Source organism: Lepus europaeus, chromosome 21 (genome assembly GCF_033115175.1).
Source record: "Lepus europaeus isolate LE1 chromosome 21, mLepTim1.pri, whole genome shotgun sequence".
NCBI lineage: Eukaryota > Metazoa > Chordata > Mammalia > Lagomorpha > Leporidae > Lepus > Lepus europaeus.
Genome location: NC_084847.1, coordinates 176,482 through 189,513, shown reverse-complemented (window position 1 = coordinate 189,513; position 13,032 = coordinate 176,482). Strand labels below are relative to the sequence as shown.

Here is a 13,032-nt window from a genome sequence, read left to right as displayed (position 1 = left end):
CCCCACACGATGAGATAGAAGAAACCTCCCAGCCCACGATGAAGTCGCCTCTGTTGCTTTAGTGTTGTCTGAGCTGTAACCAGCAGCTGCCGCACACAGCCAGCTCCATCACCCACACACTCCTCAGCCAGGCTGTGGCTGCCCTCCTGCCCTTCCCAACCTCTGGAAACCACTACAAGTTTGTGTTTTGCAAGAATATCCTACATGGGCCAGCTCCGTGGTGGCACAGTGGGTTAAGCCACTGTGTGTGAACAGGCATTGCCATGTGGGCAGCGGTTGGAAATTCCTACAAGTTTGTGTTTTGCAAGAATGTCCTATATGGGCCAGCACCGTGGCACATAGGTTAAGCCACTGTGTGTGAACAGGCATTCCATGTGGAAGCGGTTGGAGGCTGGGCTGCTCCTCTTCCAGTCCAGCTGGCTCCTAATGTGCCTGGGAAGCAGCAGAGATGGCCCCAGAGCCTGGGTGCCTGCCACCTCCGTGCCCCACAGGGTGGAGTCCAGGCTCCTGGCTCCAGCCTGGCCCAGGCCCAGCCTTTGAAGCCATTTGTGGAGTGAACACTGGATGGAAGATCTCTCTGTGTCCCTCTCTCTCTCTCTCTCCCTCTTGTTCCCTCCTTCTCTCTCCCTCCCTCTTGTTCCCTCTCTCTCTCTCTCTCTCCCTCTCTCTGTCTCTCTCTGTAACTGGGCCATTCCAATAAATAAATCCACAAAGAACACCGTGTCCATGGAGTCCTCGGTGCAGTCTGTGCAGAGGGCCTCCTTCCCCTTCATCTGGGCGGGGCCGGGCGTCAGCACTCGACTCCTCTCTGGTGCATGGCCGGATTTGGTCCTTTCACGCCTTGAGGACATTTGGGTTGCATTGGCACAGACAGCTCGCTGTGGACATTCACGGGGTGGGCTCCGTGGGAAACACAGGCTTGAATCTGCAGTGTGCCCAGCAATGTGGCCACTTGTGTCTCTGACATCCTAAGAAGCTGCCCTGTTCCCATCCTGTCGGCATGAAGGGACAGACCACGGCCTGTGTCTGTGCCGCAGTGCCCCCTCCGGGCTGTCTGACCGGCGTGCAGTCGTGTGTCCCCGTGGCTCACCCTGCGCCTCTCTGCCACCATGGACGCCTCCTTGTGTGAGCTCATTTGCTCTGCTTTATCCTTTCTGGTGAATATCTGTACTAGGGTTTTGCTCCTATTTTTTTATTGATTTATTGAAAGAGTTCCAAGAGAGAGGGAGAGACAGAAGAGAGAGATACTCCATCCGCCGGTCCACAGCTCTGATGCTGCAAAGGCCTTACCTGACCAGGCTGAAACCAGGAGCAGAGCTCCATCCAGGTCTCCCAGGGGGGTTCAAGAGCCAAATACTTGGGGCCACCTTCCCCTGCTTTTCCCAGGCTGTTACATGGAGCTGGGTCAGAGGTGGAGCTGCCAGGGACTCCAGTTTGATGTCAGGTTGCAGGCGGCTAAGCCACAGGGCCACAACGCCATGACAGCAACTCCATGCTTTGCTTAACTAATTTTATTTTTTTTAAAGATTTTTATTTATTTATTTATTTGAAAGTCAGATTACACAGAGAGTGGAGAGGCAGAGAGAGAGAGGTCTTCCATCTGATGGTTCACTCCCCAGTTGGCCGCTATAGCCACAGCTGCGCGGATCTGAACCCAGGAGCCAGGAGCTTCTTCCAGTCTCCCACGCTGTGCAGGGGCCCAAGGACTTGGGCCATCTTCTACTGCTTTCCCAGGCCACAGCAGAGAGCTGGATTGGAAGTGAGCAGCCAGGACTTGAACCAGGGCCATATGGGGTGTCAGTGCCTAAGTCCAGAGCGTTAACCTGTGTGCCACAGCACCGGCTCCACTTTGCTCATTTAAAAAAGTTGTCTGTGGGGCTGGATCTGAGGCCCAGTGGGTAAAGCTGCCACCTGCAGCTCTGGCATCCCATATGGGCCCCAGTTCTGGACTTAGCTGCTCTGCTCTGGTCCAGCTCTCTGCTAATGTGCCTGGGAAAGTAGTGGAAGACAGCCCGAGTGTTTGGAGCCCTCCTCCCATGTGGGAGACCCAGAAGAAGCTCCTGGCTCCAGGCTCCAAACAGGCCCAGCTCTGGCCACTGCAGCCTTTTGGGGAATGAACCAGCAGATGGAAGATCTCTGTCTCTCTCTGTCTCTTCCTCTCTATTATTCTGCCTCTCACATACATAAATCAGAAAAAAAAATTCCTGTTCCTTTTCGTTTTGGTTCTTAATGATTTGTTTATTTACTGATTGGAAGGCAGAGTGACACAAAGATATGGAAGTCCTCGGATTGGAATCCCATCTGCTAGTTCACTCCCCTCCCCAGATGCTTTCATTGGGCTGAGTTGGGCAAACCACGAGGAACTCCATCCAGGTCACACCTGGGTGGCAGGGCCCTAAGTGCAGGGGTCATCATCCACTGCATCCCAGGGAGCTGAGGGGAGGGAAAGCAGCTAGGACTTCAACGGGCACTCTGGAAAGACATGCAGGGCCCCAAGGGGCAGCTGAATCCGTGGCTGCACAACGCCTGATCCTCTCTCTCTCTCTCTCTCTCTCTCAAGCTGTTTATGTATTTGAAAGGCAGAGAGAAGAGAGTAAGGGAGGTAGCACTCCCATCCACTGGTTCACTTCCCAAAGAGCTCAACAGCTGGAGCTGTCCTGGCCTCAGCCGGGAGCCAGTGTCTCCAGTGCCTGTCAGGAACCCGAGTCCTTGAGTCATCACCTCCCTCCTTCCCAGGGTGCACAGGGCAAGAAATGGATGGGACCCACACGGACCCAGGCACTCAGGGATGTGGGTGTGACTTCTCACTGTGCCAACACCCACCCCTGGTTATTTCTTCAGTGTTTTTTCTATATGGAGTGAAGGTGGATGGGGCTGTGGCAGGGGGAGTTGGTGGTGGGGAGGGAGCTGCCAACGGTTCAGACAGGGCCATGGCAGAGAAAGCGGTGCCTGGGGCCTGACACTGCCCAGAGTCCTACAAGGGCTGGTACCCAGGCTTGTGCTGGGGTTGGGCCAGGCTGGACGCCCGATGGAGCTCCCAGGGCATTCATCCAGGAGGGTGGTGCGAGAGCTGCCTGAGTCTGGGCTGTCTGCACTAGGACAGGGGCCAGTTCCAGGGGTGCCCGCCATGGACGAGGGAGATGCCAGAGGCCTGGGCACACAGCGAGCTCCTAGCCAGCCCGCAGAACCGGAGGGCACCAGGGGGCCTGCCCAGGTCTGGATCTGGGCTGTGCAACACAGGAGGGGAGGTGGGCCCCTGACACGAACTCTCCAACCCGGGCCCTGGTACCAGGGGAGTGGGTGTCCGTGAGAGAGGATTTCTGGCGGCTGTCTGTGTCAGGAGCAGCCTGCTTCTGTCTGGTGGGTGTGATCTAGTTGGCCGTATTTCAAAGGAGGGTGCTGGCCCCAGGACACTTTTCCCCTGAGGAAGTCTGGGGCCTCCTCCCCTGCCCACCCCTGCCCCCTGCAGCTGCAGAGGGGGCCTGTGTGTGCCCGGAGGAGTCCTCCAGCCTGCCCCGCTGGGACTCCACTGACATTCAAGCTTTAGTCAAAGAACAGGGGTGGGGTGCAGAGAGGAGATGGGGGCAGGAGGCAGGTGAACTCCCAGGCTCCAGCTTACCCATAATTGCTGATAACATGGGGTCAGTTCTCTAAACCGCCTCCCTCACTACTTTGGGGAACAGGATCTTAGATGGGGGGCGGGGCAGCTCAGCACAACAGGCTCAAGAGCCCAGCCCCAGGACACCTCATCTGGGCTGGGTGCTCTCTGCCTGGCCAGTCTTGGCACAGTATGGGAAACCTCAGCCCAGGAGCTGCCTTCCAGGATCTCCTCACTGGGTCAGTGATTTCCAAGACTGGGAGCCCCAATACCCTAGCTCCTTACTGTGGCCTGGGGAGACTTGGATTGGGGGAGGGGCCCTGGACAGGGCCTGGTTGGGGGCCCAAGGCTGCATGGCACTGCCTAGAACATGACCTCAACATCCCTTCAGGCTGGTGTGTGGCTAGGTTGGTGTGGTGGCACAGTGGGGAAAGATGCTGCCTGTGAAGCCAAAGTCCCGTGTGGGCAGCAGTTCAGGTCCTGGCGGCTCCACTTCTGACCCAGCTCCCTGCTGATGCTCCTGGGACTGCAGTGGGAGACGGCCCCCGCACCAACCTGGGAGACCTGGAGGAAGTTCCAGGCTCCTGGCTTCCAGCTGTGGGTCCACCGAGCTCCGGCCATCGCAGCCGTTTGTGGAGTGAAACAGCAGATGGGAGATCTCGCCCAGTCTCTGTCTCTCCCTGTAACCCTGCCTTTCAAACAAATCTTTTAAGAAAAGTTTTAAATGTGCTGTTTCAGAGGTAAATGAGAGCCCTCCTCTGGTAGTGAACTTCTCGCTGGGAGAAGGGGCTCAGTGCAGGTCCCCAGTGGGGAGCAGGAACCCAAGGACTTGAGCCCTCACTACATCCACGAGAAGCCGGAGCGAGGAGCTCCCCAACAGCTGAGCTGAATACCTGCCCCACTCTGCACGGACGTCTTGGCAGATAACGCACCGTCATTCAGCTCTGTGGTCCTCTAGAGGTTGTGGTCTCGCTGCCCGATGGGGCTCCGCGGGTTAAGCACGTGTCAGTGTTGGTTGGAGGCCCAGCTGGTCCTTTCCCAACCCAGGGCCCTACTAATGCCCCTGGGGAGGCAGAGCTGACTGCCCGAGTGCTTGAGTCCCTGCCACGAATGTGGGAGGCCTGGACGGAATTCCAGGCTCCTGGCTTCAGCCTGGCCCAGTCCCAGCTGTTTATAAATGGATAAATCTTTCAAAAATAAACAGAAGTTCCAGAACGTGGTAAACCAGGGCAGCCAGCACTGTGAATACATTAAACACCACCGAACTGCACACAAATGTTTACTTGGAAGGGAGGGGGACAGCAAGGAAGAGACAGAGCTTCCATCTGGCTCACTGCCGGTGCCCACAGTGGGGTGGCCGGGCCAAGCCAAAGCCGGGAGCCCAGACTGGAAATGCAGGCTCCCATGTGGTGGCAGGGGCCCAGGTGCTTGAAGTGACTGTCACCCCCCAGAGTCTGCAGGAGCCAGGCATCAAATCCTGGCACAGCATGGGCATCTCGGCTGCTAGGCCCGACACCCACCCCGGGGATCTTCCCCTGAGCTCGCTTCTCTCCCGGGAACACCTCGCAGGCGCCCCAGAAATCACGGTTTACGTACATCATTGTTCCACCAACCCAGCCCGCTGGGCACAGCTTCTACCCTCCCCCCCCCCCCCCCCCGCACAAGGAACACGGGACACAGCTCACCCGTCCACATGAGTTTATTGGGGAGTGGAGGGAGGACCCGGGCGGTTCAGGGGCACCGGAAGGGTGGCCGGCTGTTCAGGGGTGCGGAGCACTCTCAGGGTTACTCCTCGGTCAGGATGATGGACACTCGGCGCAAGAACTTTTCCCATGCGAGGTGGCTCTCGGCGGTGAAATCTCTGGACAGGTACGTGGCCAGGGGTGACCAGCAGGCAGTTGGACAGGAGCTGCGAGGGGGGGCAGTCAGGGTGGGCGGGGAGAGGGGGCCGCGGGCCGCCCCGGAACCCATCCTCAACCCCGGCCCGGACCTTGTGCCCAGCCCTGCCCACACGTATTCATCTCACTCAGAAGCCGAACTCTGTGCTTACCCTGAAGTTTTGCGGGTCCACGCGCAGCACGTAGGGGAGCGTGTCCCTCAGCGTGGACAGCGCCCCATCCAAGTCGTCCATGTTCTTGACCGCATTGTCGACCGCGGCCGCCAGCTTGGCCCCAAGAACACGCACCTGCTCAGAGCCCCTGTGTACGGGGACGTGCGGGAAGTAGGTCCTGGTCCACGGGTAGACGTGGAAGAGCCTACGGGCAGAGGGCGCCCACACCCAGCAGTCAGGAGAAGGCACAGGTGACCCAGTATTTGCAAAGCAAAACCCAGCGTACAGTCCATAGGGAGCTCACAGGGGCATTTCAGACAGGGACTGCGGCCCAGCCCAGCCCCTGCTCCCCTGTTCCTGTCACTCAGTCCCCAGCTGCTGGTGGAGGCCCTGAGCAGGAGGCCTGGACACTGAGTCACCGTCCCTCCTCCCTGCCCTCTCCCCGTCCCTGGCCTGGACACTCAGGCTGTGGCCCATGGGGCACCTACCTCTCCAGAGTCTCAGTGCCGATGGCCTCAGCCTGGGAGGAGACCTTGTCCCAGGAGGACACGATGATGCTCTTCTCGCTGTTGGTCAGAGACATGGTGAGGGCCGGGGCTGGGCTGCTGCACAGGGGCTGGAGGTGCTGAGCACTGGCTGTGTGGTGCTCAGCCTGCAGGCTCCCTTATATACGGGGAGCAGAGTCCAGCCAGGCCCTGGCTGCTTCTGGGAAGAGGGGAGGAGCGGAAGGGGCTGTGGGGGTGGGGGTCTCTTATTGGGCACTATGACAGAAGGTAGCCAAGCCTGGTGGGGGAGGCGGGAGAGGGGCTACTACTCTTGCTGAGCCTTCGACGGGCGTTGTCTGCAGTCTGCCCACTGGGTCCAGGAGAGACAGAGGCCCTGCCGTCCCAGGGGTCATCCGGCATGGCCGTGCTGCGCTGTCCTCATCCTCCCAGAGTCACAAAATGGGGACAACCAGAGCAGCAGGGGCCCCTGCTCACCCTCGGGCCACCCTGACCAGACACTCATCAGGCCGTCCCCACTCATGTCTGTGACCCTGAGTTCCCTGCAGGAACACGGCTCTCCCTGGGACGCTAGGCAGAGCCCTCTGTGCCCTGAGCTGGGGAGGAACTGGCAGGCTGATGGGGGATCAGTCACCTGAGGTCATGTGCTGCTGCTGGGGATCCCAGTGTGGCCCTGGGCAGAGCCGCTGCAGCACGGGCACCTGCCTTCTATGTCTTAGAGATCCTTTGTGTACTTGCCAGGCAGACAAGGGCCTGGATGGCCGGAGCTGGGCCAGGGCTGAGGCCAGGAGCCAAGAAGTGCATCCAGGTCTCCTGCGGGAGTGGCAGAATCCTGGTACTGGAGTGGTCAGTGCTGCCTTCCAGGACCACACCAGCAGGAGCAGGAGTGGGCCCTGACCCGGCTCTCCCAGCAGTGAGGCCGAGACCCACCACACACGATAAGATAGAAGAAACCTCCCAGCCCACGATGAAGTCGCCTCTGTTGCTTTAGTGTTGTCTGAGCTGTAACCAGCAGCTGCCGCACACAGCCAGCTCCATCACCCGCACACTCCTCAGCCAGGCTTTGGCTGTCCTCCTGCCCTTCCCAACCTCTGGAAACCACTACAAGTTTTTGTTTTGCAAGAATGTCCTATATGGGCCAGCACCGTGGCACATAGGTTAAGCCACTGTGTGTGAACAGGCATTCCATGTGGGCAGCGGTTGGAGGCTGGGCTGCTCCTCTTCCAGTCCAGCTGGCTCCTAATGTGCCTGGGAAAGCAGCAGAAGATGGCCCCAGAGCCTGGGTGCCTGCCACCTCCGTGCCCCACAGGAAGGAATCCAGGCTCCTGGCTCCAGCCTGGCCCAGGCCCAGCCTTTGAAGCTTTTTGATAGAAGCACTGGATGGAAACACTGGATGGAATTTTTCTCTCTTCACTCATGGTTTGCAGTCTTAAACTGGATGGAAGATTTCTCTCTCTCTCTCCCTCTCGCTCTCTCCCTCTCTGTTTCTCCCTCTCTCTCTCTCTCTCTCTCCATCTCTCTGTAACTGGGCCTTTCCAGTAAATAAATCCCACAAAGAACACCGTTTCCATGGAGTCCTCGGTGCAGTCTGTGCAGAGGCCTCCTTCCCCTTCATCCTGGCGGGGCTGGGGTCAGCACTCGACTCCTCTCTGGGGCATGGCCGGACTTGGTCCGTTCCCGCCTTGAGGACATTTGGGTTGCTATGGCCCAGACAGCCGCTGTGAACATTCACGGGGTGGGCTCTGTGGGAACACAGGGCGCCAAGCAGGGTGGCCATGTGTGTCTCTGCCATCCTAGGAAGCTGCCCTGTTCCCATCCTGTCGTCATGAAGGGACAGACCACGGCCTGTGTCTGTGCCGCAGTGCCCCCTCCGGGCTGTCTGACCGGCGTGCAGTCGTGTGTCCCTGTGGCTCACCCTGCGCCTCTCTGCCAGCATGGACGCCTCCTTGTGTGAGCTCATTTGCTCTGCTTTATCCTTTCTGGTGAATATCTGTACAAGGGTCTTGCTCCTATTATTTTATTGATTTATTGAAAGAGTTCCAAGAGAGAGGGAGAGACAGTAGAAGACAGATCCTCCAGCTGCCGGTCCACAGCTCTGCTGCCACAAAGCCCTACCTGACCCAGGCTGATACCAGGAGCAGTGGCTCCATCCAGGTCTCCCTGGGGGGTTCAAGGGCCAAACACTTGGGGCCACCTTCCCCTGCTTTCCCCAGGCTGTTACATGGAGCTGGGTCAGAGGTGGAGCTGCCAGGGACTCCAGTTTGTTGTCAGGGTGCAGGCAGCTAAGCCACAGGGCCACAACGCCATGACAGCAACCCCATGCTGTGCTCATTTTATTTTATTTTAATTTTTAAATAATTTTTATTTCTGTATTTGAAAGATTACAAAGAGAGAGGAGAAGCAGAGAAAGAAAGGTCTTCCATTTGATGGTTCACTCCCAGTTGGCCGCTATAGCCAAAGCTGGGGGCATCGGAAGCCTGGAGCGAGGTGCTTCTCCTGGTCTCCCATGTGAGTGCAGGGGCCCAAGCACTTGGGCCATCCTCCACTGCCTTCCCGGGCCACAGCAGAGAGCTGGACAGGACGAGGAGCAACCGGGACAGAATCCGGCACCCTGACTGTGACTACAACCCAGGGTGCCAGTGCCACAGCGGAGGATTAGTCTATTGATCTGCGGCTCTGGCCTCCTTTTTGTTTTGAATGACTTATTTATTTATTTACTGATTTGAAAGGCAGTTGACACAAAGATAGGGAGTCCTCGGATTGATGTGCCATCTGCTAGTTCACTCCCCTCCCCAGATGCTTTCATTGGGCTGAGTTGGGCAAACCAGGAGGAACTCCACCCAGGACTCCGACTTGGAGGGGAAGGACCTAGGAGCAGGGGTCGTCATCCACTGCATCCCAGGGAGCTGAGGGGAGGGAAAGCAGCTAGGACTTCACGGGCACTCTGGAAAGACATGCAGGGCCACAAGGGGCAGCTTAATCCATGGCTGCACAACGCCTGATCCTCTCTCTCTCTCTCTCTCTTTCTCTCTCTCTCTCAAGCTGTTCATGTATTTGAAAGGCAGAGAGAAGAGAATAAGGGAGGTAGCACTCCCATCCACTGGTTCACTTCCCAAAGATCTCAACAGCTGGAGTTGTCCTGGCCTCAGCCGGGAGCCAGTGTCTCCAGTGCCTGTCAGGAACCCGAGGCCTTGAGTCATCACCTCCCACCTTCCCAGGGTGCACAGTGCAGAAATGGATGGGACAGGCCGGCGCTGTGGCTCACTAGGCTAATCCTCTGCCTTGCAGCGCCGGCACACCGGGTTCTAGTCCCGGTCGGGGCACCGATCCTGTCCCGGTTGCCCCTCTTCCAGGCCAGCTCTCTGCTGTGGCTAGGGAGTGCAGTGGAGGATGGCCCAAGTTCTTGGGCCCTGCACCCCATGGGAAACCAGGAGAAGCACCTGGCTCCTGCCATCGGATCAGCGCGGTGCGCCGGCCGCAGCGCGCCAACCGCGGCGGCCATTGGAGGGTGAACCAACGGCAAAAGGAAGACCTTTCTCTCTGTCTCTCTCTCACTGTCCACTCTGACTGTCAAAAAAAAAAAAAAAAAAAAAAAAAAAGAAGAAGAAGAAATGGATGGGACACACACGGAGCCAGGACCCAGACCCAGGCACTCAGGGATGTGGGTGTGACTTCTCACTGTGCCATCACCCACCCCTGGTTATTTCTTCAGTGTTTTTTATATTGAGTGAAGGTGGATGGGGCTGTGCAGGGAGAGTTGGTGGTGGGGAGGGAGCTGCCAACGGTTCAGACGGGGCCATGGCAGAGAAAGCGGTGCCCAGGCCTGACACTGCCCAGAGTCCTACAAGGGCTGGTGGCCAGGCTTGTGCTGGGGTTGGGCCAGGCTGGACGCCCGATGGAGCTCCCAGGGCTTTCAGCCAGGAGGGTGGTGCGAGAGCTGCCTGAGTCTGGGCTGTCTGCACTAGGACAGGGGCCAGTTCCAGGGGTGCCCGCCGTGGACGAGGGAGATGCCAGAGGCCTGGGCACACAGCGAGCTCCTGGCCAGCCTGCAGAACCGGAGGGCACCAGGAGGCCTGCCCAGGGCTGGATCTGGGCTGTGCAACACAGGAGGCAGCTGTCTGTGTCAGGAGCAGCCTGCTTCTGTCTGGTGGGTGTGATCTAGTTGGCCGTATTTCAAAGGAGGGTGCTGGCCCCAGGACACTTTTCCCCTGAGGAAGTCTGGGGCCTCCTCCCCTGCCCACACCTGCCCCCTGCAGCTGCAGAGGGGACCTGTGTTTGCCCAGAGGAGTTCTCCAGCCTGCCCCGCACCTCAGGGAACAGAGACTCCACTGACATTCAAGCTTTAGTCAAAGACCAGGGGTGGGGTGCAGGGTGGGGGTGGGGGAAGGTGCAGGGGGCAGGTGAACTCCCTGGCTCCAGCTGCCCATACCTGCAGATAACATGGGGTCAGTTCTCTAAGCCCCTCCCTCACAGCTCTGGGGAACAGGATCTCAGTATGGGGAGGAGGGGCAGCTCAGCACAACAGGCTCAAGAGCCCAGCCCCAGGACCCCTCCTCAGGGCTGGGTGCTCTCTGCCTGGCCGGCCCTGGCACAGTCTGGGATCCTCACCAGGAGCTGTCTTCCAGGATCTCCTCACTGGGTTAGTGGTTTCCAAGACTGGGAGCCCCAATACCCTAGCTCCTTACTGGGTCCTGGGGAGACTTGGATTGGGGGAGGGGCCCTGGACAGTGCAGGGGGGGGGCACGAGGCTGCATGGCACTGCCTTCAGCATGACCTCAACATCCCTTCAGGCAGGTGTGTGGCTGGGCGGGTAGGACTCAGCTAAGGGCGGAGTAGTGGGGAAAGATGCTGCCTGTGGAGCCCAAGTCTGTGTGGCAGCAGTTCAGGTCCCGGCAGCTCCACTTCTGACCCAGCTCCCTGCTGATGCTCCTGGGACTGCAGTGGGAGACGGTCCCCGCACCCACCTGGGAGACCTGGAGGAAGTTCCAGGCTCCTGGCTCCCAGCTGTGATCCACTGAGCTCCGGCCGTCGCAGCCGTTTGTGGAGTGAAACAGCAGATGGGAGATCTCGCCCAGTCTCTGTCTCTCCCTGTAACCCTGCCTTTCAAACAAATCTTTTAAGAAAAGTTTTAAATGTGCTGTTTCAGAGGTAAATGAGAGCCCTCCTCTGGTAGTGCACTTCTCGCTGGGAGAAGGGGCTCAGTGCAGGTCCCCAGTGGGGAGCAGGAACCCAAGGACTTGAGCCCTCACTACATCCGCGAGAAGCCGGAGCGAGGAGCTCCCCGACAGCTGAGCTGAATACCTGCCCCACTCTGCATGGACGTCTTGGCAGATAACGCACTGTCATTCAGCACTGTGGTCCTCTAGAGGTTGTGGTCTCGCTGCCCCGATGGGGCTCCGCGGGTTAAGCACGTGTCAGTGTTGGTTGGAGGCCCAGCTGCTCCATTCCCAACCCAGGGCCCTACTAATGCCCCTGGGGAGGCAGAGCTGACTGCCCGAGTGCTTGAGTCCCTGCCACGAATGTGGGAGGCCTGGACGGAATTCCAGGCTCCTGGCTTCAGCCTGGCCCAGTCCCAGCTGTTTATAAATGGATAAATCTTTCAAAAATAAATAGAAGTTCCAGAACGTGGTAAACCAGGGCAGCCAGCACTGTGAATACATTAAACACCACCGAACTGCACACAAATATTTACTTGGAAGGGAGGGGGACAGCAAGGAAGAGACAGAGCTTCCATCTGGCTCACTGCCGGTGCCCACAGTGGGGTGGCCGGGCCAAGCCAAAGCCGGGAGCCCAGACTGGAAATGCAGGCTCCCATGTGGTGGCAGGGGCCCAGGTGCTTGAAGTGACTGTCACCCCCCAGAGTCTGCAGGAGCCAGGCATCAAATCCTGGCACAGCATGGGCATCTCGGCTGCTAGGCCCGACACCCACCCCGGGGATCTTCCCCTGAGCTCGCTTCTCTCCCGGGAACACCTCGCAGGCGCCCCAGAAATGGCGGTTCACGTACATCCTTGTCCCACGTAGCAGTGCCTGGCTCAAGTCCCAGCTACTGTGCACCTCTGATCCAGGTGCCTGGGAGGGGAGATGGAGTCGCAGACCCGGATGGAGCTCCAGGTTCCCGGCCTCAGACATTGCAGGTTTGGGGAGTGAACCAGCGGTGGAAGACCTTCCCCCACCCCACCTCCATCACTCTGCCTCTCAAATAAACAATCTTCCAGAAAGAATGCTGTGTGTCTCCGCGTGGCTGCTTCTGCCGTGCGGTACTGCCGTGCAGGAGTGATTTGCCGTGTGTCACGTGGACCTCGAAGACGTAGGTACAGAAGGTGGGTATTCTGCAGTGGCCGGGACTAAATATTTGAGGCAAAATCCTGAGCGGAGAGCAGCTCTGCCTTTCCAGGGAGGGGTGGGGTCCCGCCAGCCCTGTGTGCTGCATGGCTGGTCAAGATGGTCCTGATGGTCCAGTCTCACCATGGACCTCCAGCGTTCAGGGCCCAGTACCTGCGCTGGGCAGCAGGGGGCTCCCTTCCCCGATTGTCTGCTGTGCAGCTTCAAGAGCCCAGGCCGGACTCCGCCTTGGCCTGGGACCAGGCCTGAGCACCTGGGTTTGAGTGGAGTCCAGGAGGACTAAGCGAGCAGTACTGGGAAGGACCTGGACTGGGCATCAACAGCACCGCGACCACCTCCTGTCTGCCACCCTCCCACCAAGGCCAAGGAATTGACATTTGGGACCCGGTGCCCCAAACCCGCCAGCCCCTTGGTTTGCGGACCCGAGGCCATCCCCACACACACATCCCCAGGGAGGACTCGCGGGCCAGGCTGCTGCCCGGGGGCTTTACTCCAACACGAAGGCGTCGAGGGCGGGGGCAGGGGCGTCCCACGACCT

At 58.9% G+C, this 13,032-nt stretch overlaps 1 pseudogene; it reads right to left on the bottom strand.

Annotated features, from left to right (window-relative positions):
* Positions 1–5,383: 5,383 nt before the first annotated feature.
* On the bottom strand, positions 5,384–6,231 carry LOC133750422 (hemoglobin subunit zeta-like; annotated as a pseudogene).
* Between the last annotated feature and the right edge of the window lie 6,801 nt (positions 6,232–13,032).